Source organism: Gossypium hirsutum, chromosome A09, assembly GCF_007990345.1.
Source record: "Gossypium hirsutum isolate 1008001.06 chromosome A09, Gossypium_hirsutum_v2.1, whole genome shotgun sequence".
NCBI classification, from domain to species: domain Eukaryota; kingdom Viridiplantae; phylum Streptophyta; class Magnoliopsida; order Malvales; family Malvaceae; genus Gossypium; species Gossypium hirsutum.
The window spans coordinates 17,222,843-17,228,267 of NC_053432.1; the positions used below are offsets into that span (position 1 = coordinate 17,222,843).

A 5,425-nucleotide genomic window follows, 5' to 3' on the forward strand; every position below is an offset into this window, starting at 1 on the left:
TGAGAAAATTACTTAAGAATAAGACAAAATTTAAGGATTTTCTGATAATCATATAAATAACCTCCCCAAACTTAGGATGTACATTGTTCTCAATGTATAAAGATAGACAATAACAATATAAGCATAAAATCATAAGAGAGGGAGAGAAGCGAAACTGCCCTGAATTTTTGGATGGAATCCTTGGAATAGCGAAAGCTAGAATTGTAGATAAGGCCAATGAAAGGCATGATTCAGAGTTACTAATAATAAAATAAACATAACAATGGAAGAGAATTAAGGGATTACTCATTAATAACCATAAAGATAAACATAGTTTAAAATATAAAACATAAGTCTTCAAAAATAAATAATAAAAATAAAAATAAAAATAGTAATAGCAATAAAATAAATGGACTCAAAGGTCCTTATTATCGGATGCCTCGTGGGTCGACAATGCCGAATGAGAGATTTGAAGGTGGTGACAAATCTGTCAAAGAGTGGCATCGATGCTGTCGAACCGCTCAAAACACTGCTGTTCAAAGCGAGTGAGTTGCTCGTATATATCTGTCAAGGTGGCAGTAGTGGGGTGGTGACTCTATAATGGTGGTGGAGGTTGGTCCTCATGAAGGGGAGGAACATCATCAGTAATGTCCCATGGATCATCCTGACCATCAGAACGAGCTAACCGATACTGAGGGGGATCGAATCCATGACGTCGCTTGATCATCCTAATGTGGATCATACTAGAAATTCCTTGAGGAGACATCTGGCCTACTAGTGTGAGTGTCGATGATATTTCTTGAGTGTCGAAGAGGCTGAAGTGTCGAGTGATGCGAGTCACGTAGGGGCCAAGGCAGATGGGGCCCCTCCTATGGTGGTCTGTCTGGTGGCGAAAATTAAGGGCGATAAAGTATTACAAATCAAATACATGACTAGTCGCCATGCTCCATAAGAAGTAAGCATTGGTGGTGCTAACGATGCCGGTGCTCTCTCTCCCCCTAGTCAAGGTGTGAACTAAGATGGCATGGATGTAGCGTAGTGCTAGAGGGAGAGAAGTCGCCTTTGAGCGACTTGCACCATAGGGAATAGTACTCGCCATAAGGTCAGTCCAACAGCAGGAGGGCGATTAATTTATGTGACGGTTAAGATGTAGAAAATCCTTGGAAGTAATAAACTCCTCCGTCTAGAGGCCCAAAGTAGCTCCAAACTTTGGTACAGTCATGTGTCTTACTAGTCCACCAAGTCGAAATGTAATAGTGCTAGCCTCGTCGTGGGTGGACATCACGTGCTGAAGATGGAAAGTAGTGCAAAACTCCAAGGTGAGCTCCAAATATGTGGGCTCGATAATCGCAAATAACCTATCCCAAGGGCCAGTGGTGAGATGAAATAGAACAAGGTAGGCAAGTTGGACCTGCTCCAAGATGGTCCAATCTATGTAGCGGCCCGTTCCCAATGGTCGTGTACGGAGGAGCTGGAATAAGTCGTTCTGCGGTTCTGACGAGAAGCATAGAAGAGAATGGCGCACTTCGGCAGAGGCGCTTGAAGAGGTCGCACTAGGCCCCTTTCTCTTTTTTGAAGCGCGAACAGTAACTCTGGACTGCCTCATGTGTTCGTCATGATGTACCTAAAAAAGAAAACATTTTAATATGAATAAAATCTGAATAAATAATACCAATCAAATACATCAAAAATCTTAGGAGGAGACATGTGAATAAGACAAAAATGTGACTGAGAAGATTCTAGTATGATAACAAAAATGGTCAAGATGGAAAATCTAGTCCTATATGCACTATTACCCTAACATGTAAAAACTAACAGAATCTGAATCTAAACTACAATATACTAAACTAATTAGCAATAATAATAGTAAAAAGGGAAAAACCAATGCACCAAATAATAAAAATAAATAAACACTAAAGACTAACCGAACATCATTAACGACTAACTAAATCCACAAATATATCAAAAGAACCTCTTATTAAAATAGTGAACGAAGCAAATGAAAAAAACTTGATCAATAATAAAATAGAAAAATAAAAAATATTAGTAAATTCATAAAATAGACTAAAATAAAACAAAAGATAATAAAAATCAAGAATATTAAAAACCGACTGTTATGGTTTGAGTGGACAGCGGCTAGGTGGTCGACGATGGTGCACGAAATAGGGAAGGGTGAGGCTGGTTCGGCACTAGTGGTTGAGAGGATGGTTGGTCAGATTGGGTTTATGGGGTGTGGGTATTTGCGCGCAAGAGGAGGAAAGGGAGAAGGGGCTGCGATTTGGTGCGGGTGTGGAAGGGAGGGAGATGATTCAGGTGCGACAGTGGGGGGTTTGGGGCTGGTCGGAAATGGGGATGACAATTACGACGGCTAGGGGTTGAAGAAAAAGAGAAAAATACAAAATAAAAAGGGGATTAGGGTTTAAATGGGGACACAGTCGTGTGAGACCCATGTTGGGTCACACGGTCGTGTCACAAGCCCGTGTGTCATTCCTCTCAGCCCGTGTTCGTCGAGTAATTAATAGCTCACTCGTTACACGTCCTTGGACACGTTCGTGTGTCCAGGCCGCGTGGTTCACATGACCGTGTTGCACGGCCGTGTGCAATGTTGTTCACTTCTCCCACGCCCGTGTGGTATCCCACACACCCGTGTGTTCGAACACACGGCTGTGTGCCATGCCCGTGGAGCTCCCTGCCTTATTTAAAATTTGAAAATTTAGCTCCAGTTTTCACACGTCCTATGACACGCCCGTGTGTCCAGGACGTGTGGTCCACACGGCCGTGTCGCACGCCCGTGTGGCCTCTTTTAGCCCGTGTCTGTCGAGTTCGGGTGATTTAAGTCCTGTTTCTACATGACCAAGGACACGTCCATGTGGGTCAAAGTTCTGCATTTTAAAAATGAAAAATAGATAAAATAAATTAGTTAGTGGTGTTAGTGCTCGGGTTGCCTCCCAAGAAGCGCTTATATAGAGTCTCAGCTCGACTTACCTTGTATTCACATGGTCACAGTGGATCACAGAGTTGAAACTCCTCTTTCTTGTTATCAATTCCTTTATTTAAAAAGGGTTTAAGTCGAGTACTATTTACCTTAAAAGTGTCAAAATGCGAATGAGTTACCTGGACTGTATCGTATAGAAGGACATTGAGTACCGTAAAAGGAGTCGTTTCGTTTGGGTTGAGCTCTGTAGTGATAATTTGAGGGTCCTTTTTATCTAACCAGACTTGGTCCCCAACCTTGAATTGGTTGGTTCTCTCATTAGACTCGACATGGTGTTGCTTCTGTTCCTCCTTGCCATAAGTCCACAATTCGTCTTGTTCATCTATCTATAGCATTCGTCGTTCATGGAAGGTTCCATTGTTAGTGCATGAACTAAAAAGTGGCTCATTTATGCTTTTCAAAATTGGTTCCTGCAAAAGGATTTGGACCACATGATTAGTCTTGTTAACCGGGTTTATAAGGTTATCTTAATTACTTGATATTTCAATCAAATCACGAGCCTGAAGAGTAACTGTTTTGTCACCTGCACGAAGTGTGAGTTCACCTGTATCAACATTAATAATAGTCCTGGCAGTTTCTAAAAAAGGTCGCCCTTAAATTAAAGGGACATTACTGTCCTCTTCCATGTCTAGAACAATAAAGTCTACTAGGAATATGAATTTATTAATTTTTACTAGTACATCCTCAACAATACCCCTAGGAAATCTAATAGTTTTATTTGCCAGTTGTATACTCATCATAGTTTGTTTAGGTTTCCCAATACCTAATTGTTTAAACATTTTATAGGGTTTGACATTTATACTTGCCCCTAAGTCAGCCAAATCATTATTAACAGCTAAACTACCAATTAAACAAGGAATAGTAAAACTCCTTGGATCTTTCATTTTGTTGGGTAGTTTATTCTACAATATGGCTAAGCATACTGTATTTAGCTCCACGTGTGACAAATCATCTAAGTTCTGTTTATCTGCTAAAAGCTCCTTTAAAAATTTAACGTAATTTGGCATCTGCAAAAGAGCTTCAATAAACGGTAAGTTAATATGTAATTTTTTTAACAGTTTAAGGAATTTATAGAATTGTTCATTTGTGTGGTCTTTCCTTGTTGCATTTGGATATGGCACATGAGGTCTATATTCCTTAATGACCAGTTTTTGCTCATTGTGGCTCACCTCAACATTACCTTGACCTACCACATCTTCTTGTCTTGATTTTAGTTCATCTTCAACTAACCCTTCTTCATCTCGAACAGTAACCATAGGAAGTTGCTTCCTTGGGTTAGTTTCGGTATTACTTGGTAAGCTACCTTGTGGTCATTCTGAAATCATCTCGGCAAGTTGACCAGTTTGATTTTTGAGCCCTTCAATCGGTGCTTGCTGATTTTTGAGTGTGGTTTTTAATGTATTGGAAGCGAGTTTCTGCCACTGAAATAAACTTTGTCATCATCTCTTCAAGGTTCGGCTTTTTCTTTTGCTAGTAAGGTTGTTGTTGGAAGCTTGGAGGGGGTGGTGGTCTCTGATTTACTTGGCCTCCCCATGAGAAATTTGGGTGGTTTCTCCAACTTGTATTGTAAGTATTACTATAGGGGTTATTCTGAGGTCTAGAATTGTTACCCATATAGTTGACTTGTTTGTTTGTAGTGCTAAGGTCGTAGGCTAGGCATTCTGTATTATTCATTCCTCCTCCACTTGTGTTACACTGCATCACAGGATGTACCTGTTTAGAACCACATAAACCGTCAATCTTTTTATTCAAGAGTTCTACCTGGTTTGATATCATGGTGACTGCATCTAGGTTGAAAACACCAGCTAATTTTGTTGGCTTTGTTCTCATGACTTGCCACTGATAGTTATTCAGTGACATCTCCTTTATAAATTCATAAGCCTCCTCAAGTGTTTTGTTATTTATGGTTCCACCGGCAGCTGCATCGACCATTTGCCTAGTTGAGGGGTTCAAACCGTTGTGAAAATTTTGAACCTGTAGCCATAAGGGGGACCCATGGTGATGGCACCTTCTCCATAAGTCCTTGTACCTTTCCCATGCATCGTAAAGAGTTTCTAAATCCATCTGCACAAAAGAAGAGATATCATTCCTCAACTTTGCCGTTTTAGCCGGCAAAAAATACTTTAGTAAAAACTTTTCTGTCTTTTGTTCCCAAGTAGTGATGGAACCTCGTGGTAACGAGTTCAACCATTGTTTAGCTTTGTTCCTTAATGAAAATGGAAATAACAGAAGATGAATGGCATCATCAGAAATGCCATTGATCTTAAAGGTGTCACAGACTTCTAGAAAATTTGCTAAATGAGTGTTTGGATCCTCGTCCTGCAAACCATCAAACTAAACAAGCTGTTGTATCATTTGATTTGTGTTAGGTTTCAGTTCAAAATTTTTTGCAGCAGTAGCAGGTCTAACCATACTCGATTCGATTGCTGTTAAATTGGGCTTAGCATAGTC

The 5,425-nt window shown here is 40.3% G+C and overlaps 1 non-coding gene across 1 annotated transcript; it reads left to right on the forward strand.

Moving 5' to 3' along the window:
- The first annotated feature begins 4,964 nt into the window (after positions 1-4,964).
- LOC121207468 (small nucleolar RNA R71) lies at positions 4,965-5,071 on the forward strand. Its single transcript, XR_005902557.1, has one exon. It is a non-coding gene; the product is annotated as a small nucleolar RNA R71 (small nucleolar RNA).
- The last annotated feature ends 354 nt before the right edge of the window (positions 5,072-5,425 follow it).